Below are 25,714 nucleotides of genomic sequence, written 5' to 3' on the forward strand. Positions count from 1 at the left end.
TCTAGAAAAGACATTAGTTCTTCTTTGTTTATAAAGCTTAGTTTGGTGGGATGTATAATTCTTTGTTGGCATTTATGTTTTCTTTCAAAATGCTAAAAATAGACCCCCAATCTCTTCTGGCTTATAAGGTTTCTGCTGAGATGTCCACCATTAGTCTGATGGTATTCCCTTTATGGGTAATTTGGCCCTTTTCTCTAGCTTCCTTTGAGATTTTTTTTATTTCACATTAATCATGAATAGTCTGATGACTATTTGCCTTGGGAATGGTCATATTGTTTAGTATCTCTCAGTAGTTTTCTTAATTTCATATATCTGGATGGCAATGTCTCTAACAAGATTGGGGAAATTTTATTTAATTATTTCCTGAAATATGTTTTCCAATTTGCTTACTCTTTCTTCTTCTTTCTCAGGAATGCCAGTAAGCCATAGGTTTTTATTGTTTAACATAATATCATATAATATTTCTTGAAGACTTTGTTCATTTTTTAAATTCTTTCCCTCTCTTTTTGTCTGACTGAGTTAATTTGAAACGTGGTCTTTGAGCTCTGGCATTCTCTATTCTGCTTGTCTAGTCTGCAGTTAAGTCTTCTGATTGTATTTTGAAATTCCTGTAGTAAATTTTTCAATTTCAGAAATTCTGTTTGGGTTTTCATTAATGTACCTATGTCATCTTTCATATCCTGAATCATTTTCCTGTTTTTTTTTTCTATTGGATTTCAACATCCTCTTGAATATTGAGTTTCCTTACAACCCATACTTAGAAATTTTTAATTTGTCATTTCAGACATTTCAATCTGGCTAGGTTTCAGTGCTAAAGAGCTAGTGCAATCCTTTGGAGATGTTGAAACACTGTGATTTTTTGTACTGCTGGAGTTCTTATGCTGATTTTTCTCATCTAAGGAAAGTGTTGTTTCTTATTTTTGAATTTGTATTGTTTGGATGGGGCTCTTTATTTTTTTTCCCTTGAGGGTGTAACTGTGGTGGATGTTATGTATTATCTTTTGGCTTAGTTTCTGAATGCTTTTGGTGGGCGACAAGGCTCTACATGTTGGTTGTGGATATGTGGATACGTTTTGTGTGGTGGCTTTATCAGATATTGTTTGGTATAGCCATGTATTTTTTATTTGATGGTGCATTTCAGGCTGTAGTCCAGTATATAGCACTTAGGAGTATGATATGGCAGGTAAGCTGCTGCCCTTTGGATGAATTTGCACTGATGAGCATGGTGGGAAGAGATCATGATGGAGTGCCCTGAAGCCTCCAGGAAAGAGATGGAGGGGTGCACCAGCTCTTCATCCTGAACTAGAAGAAATGCAGTCTACTTCCCTATCATATCCCTGTCACAGGTCTCATGACCTTGTTTGTAAAATCTTCATCCTTTAGTTCCCAGCACAGTGCCTTTGTGGGCCATGGATCTGCCTCTCTGATGGCTACCACTATAACGAGGGTCAGGGTAGAACCTCTTCCTCCAGTACAGGACAGACAACTTTGTAGTCTATTCTCTGTTGTCAGGGTGCTGCCACTCTGTGTTGGAAGGGGGAGTTGGACCCCACCCCTTGTGAAAGCCAGAGCAGGCACAGTCTCATTTTCAGCAGGGATGGATCCACCACCCCTGCTGAAAGCACAAAGAATCACTTTCTTTCAGTGCACACTCACCAGCTCTTGCAGGAAGAACTGCTACTGCATTCATAACAGTGTACGGTGGATGAAAGGTGGGAGAGATCCTCTTCTTCATAATTATTCCTGGATATTGATGCTGTCTCATTCCTCAGTTGGTGCCACATCTGTATTTCCTTTGTCCCAGGGAGTACTTTCGCAGGCTGTGCTCCCCAGCTCCTTAAAGGGTGGCTCCATGCTGAGAGTAAGATCTCCAGAGAACCTACAATACCCCAGGCACCCACTGGTCCCCTGTGCTTGCCAAAGTCAGAGCAGGTTGTGGAGTATATTTGCAGGTGGTCTGGTGGTGCAATGACTTAAGGGCAGAGGATCCTTGGGAAGGAAAGTGACACACTGGTGCACAACCAGTATGGTGCCCACCATCTCAGTTCAGGTCCAAGGGGAGAGTGGGTATGGCTGTGCGAGCTGGCCACTGGTTCTGTGTTCTCAGGAAATTCTCTAATCATCACTGATTGTGTTGCCCTGGCTAGCAAGCGCAAAGGGGCTCCCCAGCCGTTTAGCACTCGGCAGGTCGTCAGAGGGGTGTAGAAAGAAGCAACTTCTACCTACCATTTTGGCTGAGCTCTGAGTTGCTCAGAGGTTGATATCAGCCAGAGTCTTGCTGCATTCTTCTTCTGGGCTTCAACTTCTTCGCGTGGTTACTCCAACAGGTCCTCACTTCTCTATATTTTCCATTCAAAACTTGTTCATTCACTGGTAACTTTGATCTTTCTGAGAAGAGCTGGCATGTAATTTCCCCAGTCAGCTTGAAAAAAAAAAACTTTTTGTTTTCAGAATGTATACATTTATCACTATAAATTTTCTCCTTAGTACTGCTTTTGCTGTATCCCATTAGTTTTGGTATGCTGTGTTGTCATTTTCATTAGTCTGTAAATATTTTCTAATTTCTACTGTGGTTTCTTCTTTAATCAACTGATGGTGTAAGAGTGTGTTTAATTTCCACGATTTTGTCAGTTTTCCAGTTTTACTTCTGTTATTGATTTCTCACTTTAATTCATTGTGTTCAGAAAAGATATTTTGTGTGATAGCTATCTTTTAATTCTCCTGAGACCTAATTTGGGCCTAACATATTTTCTGTCTTGGAAAATATCCCATATACACTTGAGAAGGATGTGTATGCTGTTGTTGGGTAAATATTCTGTATATGTTAGAACAATTTGGTTTATTCTAAGTCCTCTATTTTCCTTACCTATCTTCTGTCTGGTTGTTTTATCCATATTGAAAGTAGGGTATTGAAGTCTTAAACTGTTATTGTAGAATTGCTTATTTCTCCCTTCCATTATGTCAGTTTTTGCTTCAAATATTTTGATGGTTTGTAAGCGTTTATGATTGTTATATCTTCTTACTATATTTAACCCTTCATCAGTATATAATGTCCTTTTATGTCTCTTGTAAACATTTTTATTTAAATCCGATTTTTTCTGATATTAGTATAGCCACCCCTGTTGTCTTTTGACACAACACCCTACTCTCTTGACTTACCTAGCCAGGTTTTAGTGAAAAATCCTGTTAAGTCAGTTTGGTAAGAATCCCTGCAACCTTGAAATCAAATTCGTTTTTTTACTGCCAACCTTTGATAGCTAAGTTCTTGGCCAGCCTTTAACAAGAATCCTTCTAAGCCAACCAGTGATCTCTGACTGCTGTTCAGAAGAAACGAGGGATGGATAATGTAAAAATCTGAATCAATATTTATAATTCTGGGCACATATTGGAATTGGCTAGTAATCTCATATTGGCTTGGTTCCAACAACTGCCCAGCTCACGGAAAGCCTTCTAATTTAGTTTACTTCAGATATTTTTACTTACTTTGCTCTACTCTTGTGGAATATATTGCTGTTGTACTCTCTGTGTAGGAACGTAGGATAAACTTATTCAATGTTTCCTTAAATTAAACACTTACTAATGTCCCAGATATCACCTTTTGTCAGAACTCAGAGTTAGGAATGGCCTTCACCATACTGATGCTTTCTGACTGAGCTCCTCTCTACCCCAAATACAGGGGACCCTAATAATTAGGCAGGAATATCATTACCCCTATTCAGCCTGAAGAAGTTTCAGAAGATGGATCTTCATCCCTTTGCAGCCCTTGGTATTAAGGATTCTCTTATAAAAGTGAGGGGGAAATGTCAGAGGTGTTTGAACCAGAGCAACTCCATCTTAAACAGGAGCTAGGTAAAATAAGGCTGAGATCTACTGGACTGCATTTCTAGAAGGTTAAGGCATTCTAAGTCACAGGATGAGATAGGAAGTCGGCACAAGATACAAGTCCCTGATGAAACAGGTTGCAGCAAAGAAGTCAGCCAAAACCCACCAAAATCAAGATGGTGACAAGAGTGACCTCTGGTTGTCCTCACTACTACACTTCTGCCAGCGCCATGACACTTTACAAATGCCATGGCAACATCAGGAGTTTACCTTATATGGTCTAAAAAGGGGAGGCATGAATAATCCACTCCTTGTTTAGCATATACTCAAGAAATAACCATAAAAAATGGGCAACCAGCATCCGTAGGGACGACTCTTGTCTATGGAGTAGCCATTCTTTTATTCCTCTACTTTATTAATAAACTTGCTTTCTCTTTACTCTGTGTACTCACTCTGAATTCTCTCTTGCTTGAGATCCAAGAACCCTCTCTTGGAGTCTGGATCCAGACACCTTTCCTGTAATGACCATGTATGAATTGAAAAAATGATTAGACAGAGTGAAAAACAGATTAAAAAATTAGTTCTTAGTGTATGATTTCAATTTTCTAAAACTCTACAAAATTCAAACTAATCTAAAGTGACAAAAAGTAGGCCAGTGGTTCTCTGGGGGGAGGAGAGTGGACAGGATCTCCATAGTATTACAAGGGATCCCTTGGGAGTGATTTATATGTTATAGGTAGTGATGTTTTCTTGTTAGTTTAGCACTTACTTATTGTTTGTTTGCTTGTTTACTTGCTTTCTGTGTCCCCTACTATAATTGATTATCTGTAGCCAGGGTTGGCAAATTATGGCTCCATGGGCCAAATCTCACTCATAGTCTGTTTATGTATGGCCCACAAGCTAAGAAGTGTTTTTATATTTTTGAAGGGATGTAAAAAAGAAAAAAATGCAACAGTAAGGAACAATATGCAACAGAGACTATGCACCTCATAAAGTCTAAATATTTAATATCTGGCCTGTTACAGAAGAAATTTGCCAATCTCTGCTCTATATGATCAATTATCTCCTATTCTATTCACATATACATGGTAGCCTGTATATTACAAAATAGCTAGAAGAGAGTGTTGGAAATAAATTTTTGGTGCCGCAAAAGAAATAGCACTCGAACATGAATTTTCTCAGCAAGGCAATTTTACTTCTATAGAAGCGTGTGTCTCATGGATGGAGCAACGGTGAGAGCACACCCGAACAAGGGAGGGGAAGGGGTTCTTATCCCTCACCACCCCTACTGCTGTGTCATTCCCCTATTGGCTAGGGTCAGACCGCACATCTAAGCTAATTCAGATTGGCTATTTTAAAGAGAACAGAGGTACGAGCCAGAGTGGCAGGATGAGTAGTTTGGTGGGAAGGACAGTTACAGAAAAGGTGACTCAGGATGACTAAGAACAGAGCAGGTGACCAAGGATGACTAAGAACAGAGCAGGTGACCAAGGATGACCAAGATCAGAGCAGGTGAACAAGGGTGACTAAGATCAGAGCAGGTGATAGAGGGTAGGAGGAGGTTGTTTACTGAAACTAGGGGCAAGGAGACATAAAGAACAAGGAAATTCAACTTTAAAATGAAGAGCAAAGAACAGGGAGCCAAACATACTGATACATTGGTTCTTTGGAGAGGATCTCAGAACTCATTGTATTTAACAATTTACAGGCTAAAACTTTTGAGGAGGAATTTATGATATCCTACAATTTTCTTCCTTTCAATTTTCATAGTATTTCCTCTTCAAACTTTTTTTAACACATCTTGGCTTTGCTGCTCAACTTAATCCTCTAAAAGAAAAAGCTGATCTGAATAAGGTGAAGGAGAGCTAAGGGAGGTTTTAGTAAATGCTGCATCTATAAGTCTTTGCACTAGCCCGTAGATGCATGGTATGACACAACACTGGACAAGAATGAGTACACCTACTACAGCTGCAAGAGAAGTAAGAATTGAGGCTATGATTCCTTTCCATTTAATGAGCCGTTTTTCTAGCCACCCTGTGAAGGGGTCATTCACTCTTGAGTTTTTGGCTAACTCATTGGACAGGGCAGTTAGACCTTGCAATGCCTTTGTTGTACTTCCATCAGGGGGCGGTGTTGTTTGGGATGAAGGTACAACATTGAGTTTTAATCATGATGCAGACTCCTCATCTTTCTGCTAATATTATGTCTAAGGCTATTCTATTTCCCCAAGCCATCTGGCTAGTAGGCCCTAATTGCTCAGCTATTCCTTTAACAGCATCTCTAGTGTAGTTAATAAACCGCTGTTGGTTGTAATAAATGTAATTTATCCAATCTATGTTTTTATTCATTGTCACCTACCAAAATATTGACTCAAATCCTGCAGCTATTTGATCTCTGGCTTTAAATTTATCTGGTACTCCTCATGGGACCCCAATTACGTCTAAATAAATGCGAGAGTCAGAAGACACATAAAGGGCTTCCCTTGTTTTATGATGTTGTATTTTTCCTTTCTCTGGTTGGTGAAATGCCAGGGTGAAAGGGATAGCCTACTGGGCTAGAGTACAAGTGCCACTCCAGTTACTTGGCAGAGAGTCCAGTAAAGGTCCACCACAATACCACCATACATCTGCTCAGGGATGAACAAGGGCTGACTGATTGGTAAGCTCTTGGAAAGTCTTAAGCTCATTGCATCCTTTCAGGTCTCCAAGAAACACCAAGTTTCCTCCCTGTCATGAGAGACAAGAAGTGAAATTAATGTGGGGAGATGGAAGCTGGATGGCCTTCAGGGGCTGACCTGCAGGGTGTTGAACTTCGAGATATAGCAGAGAGAGAACTTGACATGACTTGTTACCCCAGGCTGTGTAATCCTGGAAAAGAGCTACCATGCAGCCCATGCCTGGTCGACTGGAGGACCACCCTAGTGGAAAGGGGTCAATCTGGGCCTCTGGCCTGCCATGCACTCAAGCATAACAATTGCTTTTGTTTCACCTGCAGATGGAATATTTGATCCATTCCAACCAGGCATTTGCATCTTGATATCCTGTCTCTATTGCTAAAGTTTGTTTTAAATCATTTACTTCTACAGTGTCTACTTTGGTCCTATCATTAGATGGAGGAGTAACAACTGTTTCATTGTGAGAGGTTTTGGAAGAAGGCTTAGGGGAAGGTGTAGGTGGTGGGGGATCAATGAAACATATTTCAAAGTATCTGATAGGGTCTGTTCCTGAAACCTCATCCCCCATACCATAAAAACCAGCTTAAAGAAGGGAACCAGCTTAGAGGAGGGGAAGACCTTTGAGGGTTTGGGGTAATAACCTGTATTGGATTGCACTGGTTTAGCTGACAGCTAAGTGAAGCTGTTCCTTTAGTAAAATGAATGTATGGCTTTAGGAGATTACAACTACTGGTTGAGGCAGTCCATCCTTGCTCTTTAGTGGTCCACAGAACGTTGGACCAACTGCAGCATAAAAGCTCTATGGGGGACAAGACTCCCAGCTGATGCCGGGGTCCTCATTGAAATCTTCCCAGACTAAATGATCCCAATTCAATAATGTCCAGTCTGCGAAGAGCCAGGAAGGACAGAGGTACTTTTCTGAAGTGGAGAGCTGTCTTTGACTTAAAAAGTCTCCATAGGATCTAACAAGGCAAGCATCAAATTTAATAGTTTGAGGTGAAATTGACTTGGTTACATTAATAACTAGGTGGTCAGCAATAGAGTGAGGAAAGAAGAAGGAGTAACAGAATAGATGAAAGGAAGTTAAATTTTTCTTGGCTTTAGTTTGGTAGGGTTTTCCCCTGGGACTATGGCCCATGACTCTGGAGGGGGTGGCGCTTTCTTGACTCAGGTGTAACAGGTCCATCCTTTTTCTGCTATTCGGACTGCGGTTTCAGTAGTTAGGAGCATTAGGTAAGGTCCTTCCCAGGCCAGTTCCAGCTTTTCCTTCTCTCCAAATTTTGATGGGGACGTGGTCCCCAGGCTGATGTTGGTGTACTGGAAACTCTAGAGGTGGCACCTGTGCTAAAAGACCTTTAGTTCTGAGGGAAGATAAAATGGAAGATAAACCAAGTATATAATTTCTGAGAAACTGATCTTTTGTTTCAAATGTAGGAAGATCAGTAGTAGAATGTAGATAAGGTGATCCATAAAGCATCTCTTAAGGGGATAGGCCTGTGTCTTTTGGGGGAGCAGTTCAGACTCTTAACAGGGTAATAGGCCTTTCTACTTTCCCTAATGAAGATGAGTGCCAGGGAGTATGATAATCCCATGTTACATCCAGTACCTGGGATAATTTCTTAATGACATGTGCCGTGAAATGAGTCCTATTATCTGAATTAATGTTTTCTATTAATCTAAACCTGGGTATAATATTTTCAACTAATGCCTTGACTACATTATTAGCAGTTGTACTTGAAAAGGGAATAGCTTCTACCCAATGAGTAAGGTGATCTACTATTACTAATAAATATTTCAGATGACCAATTTGGAGGCATCTGTATGTAATCAATCTGGATACTTTGGAATGGCCTTAAGCCTGGACTCCTTCCCCCAAAGGGTAATCTTTTACTAAGCAACTGTCTGTAACCTGCTTGGCCAGAGTATAAATTCCTATGCACCCATAAACTCTGAGGACTGCATCACACATGGCTTGGGACCCACAATCGGTCCCTTGATGCAGTTGGAACAAGAACTCCCTTATAAGGGGCTTGGATAACATTTCTCTCTGGTCTAGCAATATCCATTTTCCTTCTAAATTCTCTTTAGCACCTATTTTTATTAGTTTTTAGACCAAAGAAAGCCAAACACCATTTTATATTTGACAATGCTTCCTGTGTGATTTTATACCAGATAAGCTAAATTTCACCTTTATATTAGTGTGCCATTAATGTTAAACTCAATTTTAATAAAACCTTGTAGGCATATTTATCCAATTTTAATGTCTGACCGTAAGGTAAGATTTTTATAGACTCTTTTTAAGCCTTTATAATTTTTGTTAAAGAACAGGTTAGTGCTTTAAGAAAAACCCGTCGTGCTTTTATTTTAATGTCCAGTTTACAGAAAAACTGTACCAGTCAGCCGGAGCTCTTGTTATTTGAGTAACTTTGCAAGGAACTTGGGTACCCTCTTTAGTGAAAAACATAATATTCGGAGACATTTTTGCATACTAGGAATAGGAAAAAGTGTGTGAGAGGATAACCAGAGAATCATATTTTCTGGACAAGGCACACTGTACTCCAACTATAATACACAGTAAATGTACTACTATAAGCAGTAATACATTTAAAAAGTGTGCCATCTGGGTCAAAGAAACCAAAAAAACAAAACACCACAAAACCTGCGTAGGAAATCCATTCTGCTATTTTCTAGCTTTATAATATTGCACCGTATTCTTAATGCTTCTTTATCTTATTTTTATCATATGTAAAATGAAAGGAATGAATATATCCTAGAGATATTTTAAAGCTTAAAAAGATGTAAAACTACTACTACATTTCTTGTTGTTCAATGTCAACTCAGTTGTAATTAGTACTAGTACCACAAGATATCATTTGTTTTATGCATAAAATTAGAATATGCAAAAATATTGTAAAATTTTGGAAGTGTTGTATTATTGTAAAAAGTTTTACTATGTTTTTATACTTACTTTTTTTACTTATACTTTTTTGTATTTAATTTTTTTCTTAAATGCTAATGCACATTTGTTTTCTTTTTATTTTGTTATTTCTTAAATAACTCGGAATGCTTTGGCTCAGAAACATGTTTTTCCCTTCACTAATAGGAATTATTGAATCCCTTTAGGAGACTCTAAAGACTGAGTCTGGAAAACAATTGGTTAACATTATACCAGACTGTGACTAGAACCCAGTAAAAAAATATAGAAATAGCCTTGAATGCTATAAAAGAGGAAAAGCCTAAAATAGCCTGTAGTGGTGAATCCCCAAAAGTCTTGGCCTTGTAAGTGATCAAGGAGGGGTAAATTTATGATGAAATCTAAGGTCTTGAAATAGGGTTTTGTCATTTTCAGAGCTTACTTGGGCAATTTAAAAATGAAACGTCAACTGAATTAAAAAGTCCACATAGAAAAAATTATAATATCTACCAAGTACTAATATAAAAATACTCTAAGAAGATCATAAAAATCTAGGGGGAAAATATTTTATACTAAGATTCAGACTCCTACTATCATGAAGATAGGCGGTAGAGAATTATAACTCATCTCTGGTTCCCCAGATTATTTTATCAGTATTAAACAGAAGTTAACATAGGCCAATACATAACACACCAGTAAATAATTTGTTCAGGTGGTTGTTTTTCATGAACAACATATATTAAGCAGCCACTGTGACGAAGGGTTTGTGAAAGTGTTGAATGTAAATGCCTTCTGCTGGTTAGTCATGCCCTTTTACATTTTACTGTATCTTTCACACCATTCATAGACGTGTCTTCATGTGCTGTCAGATATATAGTGCAGTATAAAATGCATTCGTATCTAGATCTATCACATGCCGTATATCACGTATCATATACTTATAAATAGATCTGTTATCTCTGTGGCTTGGAGATATGCACCTATCATTACTCCAAAGTTGGTGTGAGTAGTACTGTTTTCAAAGGGAGAGAGAATAGTATATTAACCATTTATTTATAAGGCAATGTCATTTTCTCAATGTCATCAAAGTCTATATCTTAAGTTTTAAAATAAAGAATACAAAGTAGGAAATTAAAAAAATATACAATGGGGAAAGAATACTTAAAATCACTAAAGTTTATTTCATGAGTTTTTATTATCATTACAGTTTGCTTCGAATCAATCAACTGACCTTTCCCACAGGCCAAGTTGATTTGCTTTAAGATTACAGTGAATCCACTTGTAAGTGTATGGAGACAGGGCTAAAGTGGTAACAGTCTCATAAGTTTACTTTGTTTCTAGGAAAAGAACATTTCTTATGACTACAGAAACCTGACCAGGCTTCTGATACCGACTCTTCAGTTTTGACATAGCTGCCTTCACTTCTTTGTTTCTTAGCATGTAGATTACAGGGTTTAAAATAGATGTGAAGATGGTGTAGAATACAGCAAGAACCAACTGGGTAACTGCTGAAGGGCCACACATAGATGAAAATGCACGGTCCAAAGAATAAAGTGACCACAGTGATGTGAGCAGTCAATGTGGAGCGGGTCTTCACCATGCTTGCAGAGGAGCGATTCCTAACTGTAACAAGTATTACAGTGTAGGAGACAACCAAGAGGAGAAAGGAACTCAGAGAAAGAAAGCCACTACCTGCAACTATTAGTAGGCTGACAACATAAGTGTCTATGCAGGCTAACTTGGTCACTAGAGGAAGGTCACAGAAAAAAACTATCTACCTTATTAGGACCACAAAATAGCAGATTAACAGTGAATGCCAACTGGCTGGTGGTATGGATGAAGCCCACAAACCAGGAAATGAGGACGAGCACAACACATACACAGCAGCTCATGATTGTCATGTAGTGGGGAGGTTTGCATATAGCAACATAACGGTCATAGGCCATGGAAACTAGGAGCACCATTTCACTGCCAGTGAAGAGATGAACAAAGAAAATCTGGGCCAGGCGGGCATCAAAAGAAATAGTCTTGTGCTCAACCAGAAAGTCTGCAATCATTTTAGGGGTAGCAGAAGAGGCAACACATACGTCTATAAATGACAGGTTTGCAAGCAGAAAGTACATGGGGGTGTGAAGGCGGGAATCTGAGGTCACAGTGAGGATGATGAGAAAGTTGCCCAACAGAATTGCTAGATAAAGTAGTGAAAATATAAGAAACAAGAAAGGTTGGAGCTCCCTTGAACTAGACAGTCCCAGCAACACAAATTCTGTCACCCAAGAATGATTTGTCTCATTCATTGAATTTTGGAAGGGACTTAATTTCAGCTACATGAATAGGAGAGAAACAGAGATCAGTTAATGAAGTGAGCATGGGTTTGGTTTTCCAATTACACTTAAACTTTTCAGAATTCCAATTCCTATTCCTATGTATGTGTCTGGGTTTTCATGAGTTATTACAAGTTATACAGCTAAGTGTGGAAGATTGGGTTAAAGGGGAGAGTTGTCAAGGAGATGTTCAACCAACTGGGATATCTAAATACATTAATTTAAGAAATAAAATCGACAATTTAAAAATGAATTTGAGCATCTGAAGTTTTTGTGACACTACAGAAATCCAGTCTAAAAGTCTACAGAGACAAAATCTAAACCAATTTTTCTAAAGTAAATGATAGTAAAAATTTTTTGAACATCTGCCACAGAGGAAGATAATTTCACAAACTTGATGACTAAAAAAGTTAGACACAAAAGAGTATACACCGTATTGGTCTATTTAAATGAAGTTCAAAAATGGCAAAACTAAGGTGTAGAAAAACCTCATAGCAGTTATCCTTAAGGGACAGGAAGTGGTCATGGGAGGGGTTTCTGAAGTGCTGGTAATATTCTTTCTTGATGTGGTTGATAGTTACATGGGAGTGTCTACTTTATGAAAACTTACTGAAATATGAACTTTTGCTTTTTTCTCTTTTCTATACATAAGTTGCATAATTATGAAAATTAGAGAGAAAGAGAGACAGCATTAGATTTGTGTAAGAGAGCTCACAGGAGAAATCATTGCCTTAAGTGATTATATCTTATTTCTTCTCTACAGTTAAACATTATGTAAACTAAAGTACAGAACCCTGGCAAAATTGAAAGGCCCCAATATTATTGGAACTCTTTTATGATTCAGCTTTTCATGGAGTTCTACTTTATCATGAAATCTAGCACACTGGTTCCTTTCAATTAATGCCTGAAGGTATGAAGCGTCTTTAAACTTAGCCATTGGTGTTACTAACCATAGACAGTTTATTGAGCTATGATTGATATTTCATTTGATGTGATGTGGCTTAAAAACTTATAAGTTATATTGCTTACTATAAATACTAATATAACTAATGAGTTATATTACTTATTACTAAGGAAATCAGAGCAGGAAAAAAAGATTTTTCTTTTCTACTCAGTTACTCTATATTCTATGTTATCAGAACTTTCTTCCTTTTATGTCATTTTTATTTGTAGAAGCTATTTAGAACTTAGAAAAGTTTTATGGTAAATAAGAAAAAATAAAATGTGAATTTTAAAGGAGCATTACATTATCTGATTTTGAAGAATCTTTCTCTACATCTTAATCAGCTCTTGGGAGAGGATGTCTTTTATTTTACTCATTTCTAACCACTTGCAATTTTTGATATTAATGTCTTCTTAGATCATAGCTGCAAATTGCTAAGTCTCTCTTTGGGTTAGACTGGAGGGTTTATTTATAAGAACAGAACGTGTGATAAATAATTTTAACTCCCAGAAACCAAATTTAGACTCACTTCTGTATTTCAAATCTCCAATTCTCCCAAAAAAATACAAATTTTCTCCCTTATTTGCAAATGATGTGTTCCAAGACCTCCAGTGGATGCTTGAAACCACTGATAGTACTGATTCCTATATAAGCTATATTTTTCCTATACATGCATACCTAAGATAAAGTTTAATTTATAAATCGGGCACAGTGAGAGATGAACAGTAATAACTAACAATAAAATAAGTATAACAAGATACTGAAATAGCATTTATGTGAATGTGTTTCTTTTTTTCCTCTGTCTCGCTCTCAAAATAGGTTAATATTTTTGGACCACAGTTGACCTGAGGTAACTGAAACTGCTGAAAACAAAATCATGGATAAGGGAGGACTCTTGTATTATCACAGATTATCACATATCAAAACTATGGCTCTAGGCTTTTTAGAAGAGTTTAACAAGTGGAGCTTGAAGGTAAAGCAGGCTACCGAAAAAAATTATACAAATCTCTCTTCTCACTTCCCAGAAGTCCTGACCCTTCAATCCTGTGACGTAAATACTGCATTGAATCCCTAAGGCATGAATAGAAGTAAAATCTAACAAAATCAGCGAATAGGAGTTCATAGGTACTCCATCAGAAAGAGCAAAGCCACAAGCACAAGGAATGAGTGTCCTATGGAGACCCTCCGGGTGCTGCAGCAGAGAGGGGCATCAGGAGGCATTTATGAGCACAGAAACTTCCTGGTGTCTTTAGGCTAAGACACACAATCCAACTGTGTGAAAGACAGTCATAAGAATCATCCTCCCGATAGCTTTTCTGACTCTTCTGCAGAGCTCTATTGTTCCATTTTCATTGGCTTCTTCAGGTGCTCAGAAAAAGAAAAGACCCTGTTTTTCATGGAGAAAACATTGGGCAAATTGATTCAATCAAGAACTTTCTTAGTATATAAGATGAAAGTGGTGGAACACATGAACTCTGAACCTGTTTCTTACCTAAATCCATTCTTTTTTGGTTCATTTACTTTATATAAATTTAAATGCCTGCTTTTCCCCAGGCACTGTGCTATGCACTGGTGATGAGGCAGTTGTTTATAACTTGTCTCCCTAAAAATTATTTGCTAATATTAATAACCCTTTCCTTATTTAGACAAGCTGATGAATTCACTTCCCTTTACCCCTAGTACATTCCCTATTAGATAAAATGGACTGTATTTTTGTTCCCAATAAAATCGCTGTACTGTAGTCAAAACAAAGCTATTATTTTAAAATGTTCTATGTTGTATCATTGGGTAACTGTGTGACGCTGAGCAGTTCCTTTAGCCATTCAGGGATTATTATCATCAAATATTAAATCTTGAGACTATTAACCTCAAAGAGACACTAAAAATATTTCTTAAAAGATATATAAATGAAAATTCTTTAACCAACTGCAGTGACTAAGTATATGTATGCATTCTTAATAATGTATTATTTTAGATCAGAAGAAGTATTTTCTCATAATTTTACATTATGTGGTCTGACTCACACAAGAATGAGTTTCCAATAAGTAGATGTTTTATGTAAAGACGTTTTTTAAAAAAAATTCTTGAAAATTTGAAGATGGATTAATGTATGTATACAGGGCTGTGCTCAGCAAATCTCAGTTCCCTCCTATTTTAAATTCTGTCAAATGAATCTTGCCTCAATATTTCTATCTCAGATATTATGACTGATAGATGAAGTGAAATAAATAGGTATCGTTTACAGGGGCCACCAAACTCTACAAGTTCAAATAGGTATCTTTCACAAACTTGCCAATATTGCTGTTCCCCTGACCCCCCTCCCACTCCAAATGCAGATCAGAGAAATAGCAGTCTCTCTATTATAGACTATATTGGAGACAGATGCTGGTGCATGGTCTTCGGAAGGATGCTGACAAAACACTTTTACTTACCTAAGATGAAATGGAAAGTGTGGAGCTATCCTATAATCTATAGTCATTAATGCTTGGGAAGAATTTCGTTGTTACTTCCACATCTCCTAAGAAAACAGAACAATCCCTCAGGAGATAAGTCATAAAGAATTTACTTCTAAACAAGACAGAAGTGGATTCAGGGTGTCTGTAGCTGAGTTGTTTTCAAGGAGGTGAGACAGGTCTGGATGCTGTATCTTAATCTAAGTCTTAGGCAACTAGAGGAGCATTTGGAGCAGTCGGGAATCTGAAAGGAGAAAAAGAGTAGACTGAAAAGAAGAAATGCTGAAAACAAAATCTTCTGCTTCACAATTTTGCAAAGGATTCAGCCTCACTGGATCTATAAAACTGGAGAATGTTTTAGGAAGTACCATCAATAATAGTGATTTTTATATGATTTGGGATCTGTAAAGACTCTGAAGTAGTAAGATATTGCATTATTTTATCAAAAATTTCATCAGGGAAGATTTAGGGTTTTCTTCCTTTCATCTGACTTTCCCTTGATTCAAAGTGTAGGTGACTTTTTACTTGCTTCTGACAGATATATATAATCATTATATAACTAAATCAAACATCTTGTGCAGTAGTGATATAATGAATTTACCATAATAGTAATATTTTAAAATATATTTTAAGGAATTATATATGGGATATGCTTTTGTTCACAAATAGAATATATATCCAGCAAGAAATGTTAAATTTCATTAGTGGTTTATATTACTACTTTCTAGTCATAGATTAACAAGGACCATTCTAAACTATAAGCTTTAAAAACCTGAAGTTCAAATCAATGGATGCTGGCCAAAGACATTATGGACTATCAAAAATGTATTAGCCATCTTGAGTACAATGTACACTACTTGTGTTTGTGGGTGATAGGTGAACTAAAAATCTTATACTTCACTACTATATAATTTAACAGTGTAACCAAAAACTGCTTGTATCCTAAAAGTTATTGAGATAAAAGAATATATTAATTTTTAAAAATTAAATACATGTATTAGCCTAGGATATAGAAAATATATTTTCCAATTCTATCTTTCACTCAATAACTTTATAGTTGTAAGCAAATTACATACCCTCCCAGGTGCTCTGTGTTTCCTCAAAAAAAGAGTAGAATTCCCTCTCCCAAATGCAGTCTCCGGTTTTTGAAAAACATGATCCAAAATGAGTAAGTCAATTCAAAGATAAGAATAATTATAAAATATTATATTGAAATTAAGGTATATCCAATCAAAAGCGTAAAACACCTGGTTTTAGTAAAGTGATGGCAGCAGTCACTCTTCAGAGTTAGGTATTGGGACAGTGGTAAATAGGTAAAATGGGCATAGAATATTCAAAGATTAATTTAAAACAATACGGAGGATAATTGACTGTCTCCGGTCTCTGTTCTGTTCTGACTCAGTCTCTGTCCCTGGCCTTAAAATATCAGCACCTACCCAGGAAAACAAAATTCACCAGGAGCCATTGGATGAGGGACAAAGATAGAGAACCCATGTCTTTCCAGACTTCAGTCTTCACCTTTTACACTCTGCAGTATCAGTATATTCAGCACACTGATATAAGAAAAGCCATCACGATTATTACAAGCTCATTAGGAATTTGACGTCACTGGACTGTAGTGACCAAGAGACCCAGAGGAGAGTTGTGATAGCAGAAATACCTTAATCAGGGATAATTACGTGAGACAATTTGTTTGCCCACAATAATTATGGTGCATCACCTTGAGGATTTCACAAATGGAAGAAGCAGCAGGCCTAATGGAAATGCTTTGTTCTGTAAGAGATGTAACACTTTTTTTAAAAAGCAATGAGTAATTTTGTTAGCTAATTCTTTATGCTTCCGAAGAGCTTTAGAAAAGCACTATTGGGAGTGTCAAAAATTGATGGGGAGTCATCATGTGACTGTGCATATTACACGGCAAACACCTTGGCATTTTGACAGCTTCACAAGAGCCATGTGCTTGGTTTCTAGGGCAAGGATTTTAGAGTAAAAAAGTGAAAGCTGCTTTATTAATACAATAGAGATACTGTATCCTACAGAGTAGATTCTAGTAAAGAGACTCCAAATAATTTTGCAAACATTTATACTTCTGAGTTCAAATAAAGAATTTGAGCATTAATGGGACTCTAGGTTCATAATACAAAACTCAAGACTCTAGTACCATACAGTCTAGATGTGTCATGATCAAAACTCCCCTGTGCACCCCTTTACAGATAACCACTTCCCCTCCTCAAACACCTGGAAACCATTCTTCTGTTTTCCATGCCCACAGATGTGCCTTTTCCAGAACATGACACAAATGAAATTGTACAAAGTGTAGCCTTTTCAACTGTCTTCTTTCATTTAGCAATATACATTCAAGATTCATTCTTGTTGTTGCATGGATTAATAGCTCTTTCTTTGTTATATGGAATAGTATCCCATTGTATTTCCACCACAGTTGGTGTATCCATTTGTATATTGAAGGACTTCTTGGTTGCTTTATCTCTGTTTTTGGTGATTATGAATAAAACTGCTATAAACATTTTTTGTAGGTTTTTATGTTTATGTTATTTTTCAAGTCAGGTGGAGGATTTGATTTGATAAGAAATATTTGATTCTATCTATTTTAAACTCTGAAATTAGGTGCAAACAGATTAGGATTGGTGTGTCTTCATGATTGATTAAGCCCCTTATCATATGACATGCTTCTCTTTACTTTTGATTATATTTTTTCTTCTGAAATCTACAGAGTCAGATATTGATGTGACTGCTTTAGCTCCTTTATAATTACTATTTGCATTGTATTGTATATCTTTGTTCATCTTTTTATGTTTTAAGTAGTCTGTGTCTTTATATTTAAAGTGGATTCAAGGTAGGCAGCAAATAGTTGGCTCTTGCTTGTATTGTTCATTCTAGCAATGTCTGCCTTTTAGTAGACTTCTTATACTATTTACATATAATGTAAATGATATGTTGGGTTTATATCTACTACCTTGCTACTTTTTTTTAATTTGGGACTTCCTTTACTTTCCGTTTTTGTGGTAGAATAATATCAACCATGATATGTCTTGCTTTTGTTTGACTTACAAAGTCTTCATTTCACTTTCATTTTGAAGGATATTTTTCATACTTAAATGATTGTGTTAACTCTGTTGTTTTCATTCAGTTTTTTTAACAATTCGAATCCTGTTTTATAATAAGTATTCAGTTATTCAAATCCTGGTTTTTCAGTATATGGTTGTTCTTTTATCCATGGCTACTGTAAGATATTTTCTGTATGACAAGTTTCCCATATGAATTGTGATATGTCTTCTTGTGATTTTCTTTTGATTTATCTCGCTTGAGGTTGGTAGAACTTCTTGACTTTTTTTATTATAACTTTCAATCAAATTCAGAACATTTTGGTCCCCATTTTATCCTTTCCTCTGGAACTCCAGTTACATATGTGTTAGGCCAGTTGGCATTCTCTTGCATATTGCTGTGACTCTGTTCAGTTTTTCCTTTCATATTTTTGTCTCTGTACTTTGGTTTAGAGATTTTCTATTGCTGTGTCTTCTAGTTTACTGATAATTTCCTTTGTGGTGTCTAACATTTTTCACCTCACAAAATCTTGATGTTGTTAATATATTCCATTCCTCTCTTCATTCTGTTTATATATTTGATTTATATACTTGAGCATATTTATGACAGCTCTCTTAAAGTTATTTTATTCTAATTTCCACATCTTGGTAATTTCTGAGCTTATTTGAATCAGTTTCCAATTCTACTCATTACGATGTATATTTTTATGCTTTATTACATTTATCAATGGTGGACACTAAAAATATTTCTGAGTGCTGGATTCTTTTTTTATTCAAAAGTAGTAGTCTTTGTTCAGTCGCAAATTTACTTGTGGTCTAGGCTAATTATGTCATTTTATTTTTAAATATTTTAGGATGGGTTTAGAGTAGGCTTCTCTAAGCTACTTTAACCTTAGTATTAAGGAAGTATCTGGTATTTAAGGAATTGCCCAGGGTCGACTAGGGTCTTGGGTATTTTTATTTTATTTTATTTTATATTTTATTTTATATTTTATTTTACTTTATATTTTATTTTATTTTATATGTTATGTTATGTTATGTTATGTTATGTTATGTTATGTTATGTTATGCTATGTTATGTTATTTTTTATTGAGATGGAGTTTTCACTCTTGTTGCCCAGGCTGGAGTGCAATGGCATGATCTCGGCTCACCGCAACCTCCACCTCCCAGGTTGAACCCATTCTCGGGCCTCAGCCTCCCAAGTAGCTGGGATTACAGGCATCCGCCACCAAGCCTGGCTAATTTTGTATTTTTAGTAGAGACGGGGTTTCTTTATGTTGGTCATGCTGGTCTCGAACTCCCGATCTCAGGTAATCCACCCGCCTCGGCCTCCCAAAGTGCTAGGATTATAGGCATGAGCCACCGCACCCATCCAGTCTTGGGTATTTTTAAAAGACTGTCTTCTCTGGCTGATCAGACATCATACGTCTCCTGAGTAAACTCACACAGTTCAGCTTATAGCTCTACAAAATTTTTCCTTGATTTTAGAAGATTTAGCCTTTGTGTATTCATCTTACTATTCAATAACAACTCGAGTGGGCCCCATAGAAACTTCTGGAGAGTTTTTCTGGTTTTTTTTTTTTTTTTGTTGTTGTTGTTGTTGTTGTCGTCCTGGATGTAGATTTTGGCCATCGCCAGCTCTCTGAACTCCATTTTCTGTTTCTAACTCATCAGGTCAACTGTACTCTGCTTTGAATTGCCTTTGCTGCCCTGAAATGTAGAAAGTACCTCCAAGGAGGAAACTAGGTTGATCATAATATTAATCTTATATTTTATTCCCTCAAGGATCTTAGTCTTGTGTTGCATGTAGACTAATGCTTAAACACAATGTAGTGGTATATTTTATCCAGTTTTCTTGTTGATTATGAAGGGAAATTAAATCCAGTAGTACCTCATGGCTGGAAGTGGAAGTTCATACTGTTTTCTTTTAAAGAAAAAAATCATGAATATTGTTTACTTCTCTTTTAAAATGATTTATAATTCATTTGCCATGAAATTTATCCTTTTAAAGTGTACAATTCAGTAAATTTTATCATGTTAACAAGGTTATGCAGCTATCACTACTGTCTAACTCTAAAACATTTTCCACAACCCCAAAAGAAACCCTGCAACCATTAGCATTTACTTCCCATTCTCCCTAAATGCAGCCTTTGGATACCATTAAACTATTTTCTGACTCTTTGGAATTGCCTATTCTGCACATTTCTAATAAGTGATATGACATAATAATAATGTGTCTGGCTTCCTTAACTTGGCATATTGTTTTTAAGTTTCATCCATGTTATGGCATGTATGAATACTGTATTCCCTCTTATAGCTATGTAATATTTCATTGTAAGGATATAGAAATTTTGTTTATTCATTCATCAGTTGATGGGAATTTAGGTTATTTTCAGTTTTGATTGTCGATAGTACTGCTGCTATGAATACTTGTGTACAAGTTTTTGGATAAACATCTTATTTCTCTGAAATGAAATAAAAACCTATGAACTCTGACTAGAATTGGAATTTCTGGGGCATATGTTTCACTTTTTGGGGAACTATCAAACAGATTTCCAGAGTGGCTATACCAATTTACATTCTTACAAGCAATAGATGAGGAATTTAATTTCTTGACAATTTTGACAGCATTTGTTATCTTCCATTTTTTAAATTACTTACAGCTATCCTAATGGTTGTGAATTGGTATATCATTGTAGTTTAAATTTGCATTTTATTAATGACTAATGGTGTTGAGCAATATTATGTGGTTAAGGTTATGTGCATGTCTTGTTTGGAGAAAAGTTTATTCAAATCCATTGCCCATTTTTAAGTAGGTTATTTGTCTTTAGTTATTATTTTTGAGAGTTCTTTATATATTCTGGATACAAGACCCATGTCAGATATAACTTCACAATTTTTTTTTTCATTTGGTGAGTTTTCTTTGAACTTTCTAGATTGTGTCATTTAAACCTCAACAGTTTTTAATTTTGATAAAATTAAATATCTATTTTTCTTTGGTTACTTGTGTTTCAGGTGTCAAATCAGAGAAATTATTGCCTAATCCAAAGTCACAAAGATTTACATATGTTTTGGTATGCTGTGTTTTCATTTTCATTTTAAAGCATTTTATAATTTGCCTTGTAATTCTTTCTTTGGTCCAATGGATATTAGGAATATGTTGTTGAACTTCCACTATTTGTTAATTTTTCAAGTTTTATTGTGTTATTGATCTCTAATTTGATTCCATTGTAATCAGAAAACATAGTTTGCATGATTCTAATCCTTTTAAATTTAGTGAGACTTGGTTTAGGGCCTAATACATGGTCTATCCTGGAGAATGTTCTATGTGCACTTGAGGAAATTGTATTCTACTGTTGTTTGGTGGAGTGTTTTATAAATACATTAAGTCTAGGTGACTTACAAAGTTTTTCAAGTCTTTTATTTCCTTGCTGATCTTCTATCTTAGTGTTCTACTTAAAAGTATTAAAATTTTTGTCTATTATTGTGAAACTGTCTATTTCTCCCTTGAATTACGTAAGTTTTTTCTTTATGTATTTTAGGACTCTGTTGCCATTTAATGAAATAAATAAACACATACACACATGTGTACAAAATTGTTTAATCTTCTTGATGGGTTTATGCTTGTATCATTACACAATGTCCTTCTCTCCCTATTAAACTATCACAAGGACGAAAAACCAAATACCGCATGTTCTCACTCATAGGTGGGAATTGAACAATGAGAACACATGGACACAGGAAGGGGAACATCACACACTGGGGCCTGTTGTGGGGTGGGGGGAGGGGGGAGGGATAGCATTAGGAGATATACCTAATGTTAAATGATGAGTTAATGGGTGCCAACATGGCACATGTATACATATTTAACCTGCACGTTGTGCACATGTACCCTAAAACTGAAAGTATTATATATATATATGTATATATATATATATATATGTAAAGATGTTTTGTTATAAAGTCCATTTTATCTGATGTTGATATATCCACTCCAACTCTCTTTTGCTTATGGCTGTTGGCATACTGTATATTTTTTTCATGAATCTTCTGTCAACTTATTTGTATGTTTGAATCAAAAGTGAGTTTTTTATAGGCGTCATATAGATAAGTCATGTTTTCAATCCATTCTGCTTATATCTGCCTTTTAATTGAAGTATTTAATCTAGTTACATTTAGTCATTAATAATAAGGTAGGGCATCCGCTACTCTGTTATTTGTTTCTATATGTCTTGTATCTTTTCTGTTTTTCTTTCTTATTATAGTCTTCTTTCATGTTAAACATATGTTTGCTAGTATATCGTTTTAATTATCTTGTATTAGTGGTTTCCCTGGGGCTTAGAATTATCACCTTAACTTATAACAATCAAGTTTGGATTAATATCTATTTAATTTCAATAATATTTTTAAAACTTTGCTTCCATATAGCTCTGTTTTTACCCTTTCTCCAGGCTGTTATTGTCATACAAATTACATCTTTATACATGTTGCGCTGAACAACAAGTGGATTTGTAGGTGTTTCTTTGTGAAGTTATCTTCTAAATCAGGTAGGAGAAAAAAGTATTACAAATAAAATACATATTTATGTATTTTACATTTACATATGCATTTACCTTTATTAGTCCTCTTTATTTCTTCATATGTATTCAAGTTACTGTCTAGGACTTTTACTTCAACCTAACGGGCTCTTTTTAGTATTTACTGTTAAGAACCAAACTACTTTTCTTTAATAAATGTTCCCTGGGTTGCTGTAAGCCTTTCCTTAATCTCCGGGATATGGAAACAGTGGCTCTGTAAATTTTTGTCAATTTTTCATTTCTTTATGGAAGAGGGATTTTAGATTAGCTCCTTACTTTATCATTTTTGGTGGCATAACACTCTATTTTGTAGGGTGTTTTTTCTTTTACCATTTTTACTGGATATATATTCAGTAGAAAATAAATCATTCTACCAAAAACACACATGGACTTGTATGCTCATTACTGCACTATTCACAATAGCAAAGACATGGAATCAACCCAGATGTCCATCAGTGGTATAATAGTTTGGATTTATAAAAATGGTAAATATACACCATGGAATACTATGCAGCTATAAAAAAGAATAAAATAATGTTGTTTGCAGCAACATGGGTAGAGCTGAAGGCCATAATCCTAAGCAAATTAACTCAGGAACAGAAAACCAAGTACTGCATGTTCTTACTTATAACTAGGAGTTAAACATTGAGCTCATACAAATATGAATATGGTAACAATAGACACTGTGGACTACTAGAGGGTGAAAAGGGAGCTTGGTTTAAAAACCACCTATCAGGTACTATGCTCACTACCTGTGAGATCCATACTCAGTATGTGAGGTTTAGAGTATGGATCCCATCGCATGTGTGAGCATCACACAAGATTCCCCTGTAACAAATCTACACATTTATCCCCTGTATCTAAAATAAAAGTTGAAAAGGAAAAAAAATTTCTAGGGATTTTGATGATCAGATGAATCTGATAACCACTCAACTAGTTGGCCTCTAAAGTCCTTTTGAATTAGATGTGCTGTAAACCTCACCTCCTCACCTCATGTGCTGTGAACCTCACCTCCTTCTACTTTATGTTTACATTTTTGGCTTTTTTGTTAAAATTATTTTTACCTTCAGTGTTGATATTTCAAATAAGTGGAGTAGATAACAGTGTCATTCCTAGATAGCATTGTGTGCTTATGGCTGATATTAAACTTTTCAGCCATATATACTTTTTATATTCTTTATGAAAGTTTTCTTAACAACAATAATTATTATTTTTAAACAGTTTTTGCACCTATTGAAGTAACTATATATATATTATATATACAGTTTTTCTTTTATTCTGTTAATACAGTGAATTGTATTAAATTATTATCAAATGTTCATTCAGTTCATCATCAACATTGCATTGCTGTGTGATCTCAAATGGATACTATTTTATTATTCTATTTTCCTGAATTTGTATTGCTCTGTGTTTAAAGGAATTTTGTATTTTTGTTTTTGAGCGAGATTGGCCTATAATTTTTCCTTCTTATATGACCCTATTCAAATTTTGAAATCAGAATCATTCTAGCTCATTATGTGAGTGGAGCAACGTTTTCTCAGAACGAGGAAACAATGTCAGTCTGTTTCAGATGACACTTTATTAATTTTTTAATTTTAATTTTCAGTTTTTGTGGGTATAGTAGGTGTTCAGATGACACTCTTGCACTGAGAAAATCAAGTTTATTTTCTCCTTATGACTTGCTTTACCCATTTCTTCATGAGGCTATATTTTCTACAGTTCATTTATAATGTACATATATATATATATGCATTTAATTTTATGTTACAGAATTAGGGAAGAAATTGTTCAAGATAGACTCCTAGAAATACAATTATCAGCTCATGAATATGGACATAATTTGATAAATACAGCAAATTGCTTTCTAAAAGTTGTTCAGAAATTTTTGACCAAATAGAGCTTCCATGTTTTCAAATTTTCTGTCTTATTTAGTAATATCCTTTTGTTTTACTCTTTATTAATCTAATAGGGGTCCATTTTTATTATCTATTAGATCAATTTTTTTGCTACGTTTGTTTTCTATTTGTATATCTTTAGAAAATATTCTCATTATATTTGACTCACAAAACTTTATAGGTAATAAAATAAGTCTGACAGAGAGGGTTAAGTTCTAAAAACATGTATAATGGATAAGAGAACATATGCGAATGCATGATGAGATTGATTTAGTTATCTTGCAGTGATATGTAACCAGTAATTACCTTATTATCCTTACAATACTATAAAGTAGATATTATTATAATCCTAACTTTGTGTTAGAAGCAGCTAAAATTTAGTGCTAAAGTTAGCGTCACAAGGCACACTGGTAGTCTGAAGGTTTGAATGCACAAAGAACATACGTTTAACTGCTATATATTGCTTAAATAAGGATCTGATTGCAGAAAACCTCTATCTAAGGATGTCTACCTGGTCTTTAAAATAAATTTTTATTAGTATTATTACTATTTTAAGAGACAGGGTCTTGCTCTATCACTCAGGCTGTAGTGCAACTATGTGATCATGGCCCACGGCAGCCTTGACCTCCTGGCCTCAAGTGATCCTCCTACCTCTAAAATAACAAAGTTGTGCCCAATTATATTCTCTGCTCTTTCTGAACTATACATCAGCATGCTCACTTTTATCTTGCTACTTCAATCCCATGCTTGTGTTAGCAGTAACAATAATCAGCAATAATTCACTATTTTGTTTTATATTAGGCTCTCACACCCAAACCCCAAGTCCTCATGCTCAAAAACCCAGGTTGCCTTGATTTGGTAATAACTTTAGCCCAGAATCCCTTTATCTCTCTGAATGGCAACATGTATAGTAGCTTTTAAGCTTGATGCGATTAAATTCCACATACCAATTTTGAGATAAATCTCAGGAAAGTAACAAAAGGGTGAAGAGGAGAAGCTTCCAAAACTTTTTAAAAAATAATTTAAAAAAGGGAATCACAGGAGCCTAT

At 35.6% G+C, this 25,714-nt stretch overlaps 1 long non-coding RNA gene and 1 pseudogene across 1 annotated transcript in view; one reads left to right on the forward strand and one right to left on the reverse strand.

Moving 5' to 3' along the window:
* Positions 1 to 25,714, forward strand: part of LOC112205578 (uncharacterized) — an 81,349-nt gene that overhangs the window by 17,462 nt on the left and 38,173 nt on the right. The window contains exon 2 of the long non-coding RNA XR_008538629.2: positions 22,645 to 22,740. This is a non-coding gene — a long non-coding RNA (uncharacterized LOC112205578). The remainder of the gene's footprint in view (positions 1 to 22,644; positions 22,741 to 25,714) is intronic.
* LOC100615354 (olfactory receptor 4K15-like) lies at positions 10,737 to 11,780 on the reverse strand (annotated as a pseudogene).

This window comes from Pan troglodytes, chromosome 14 (assembly GCF_028858775.2).
Source record: "Pan troglodytes isolate AG18354 chromosome 14, NHGRI_mPanTro3-v2.0_pri, whole genome shotgun sequence".
Lineage (NCBI taxonomy): Eukaryota > Metazoa > Chordata > Mammalia > Primates > Hominidae > Pan > Pan troglodytes.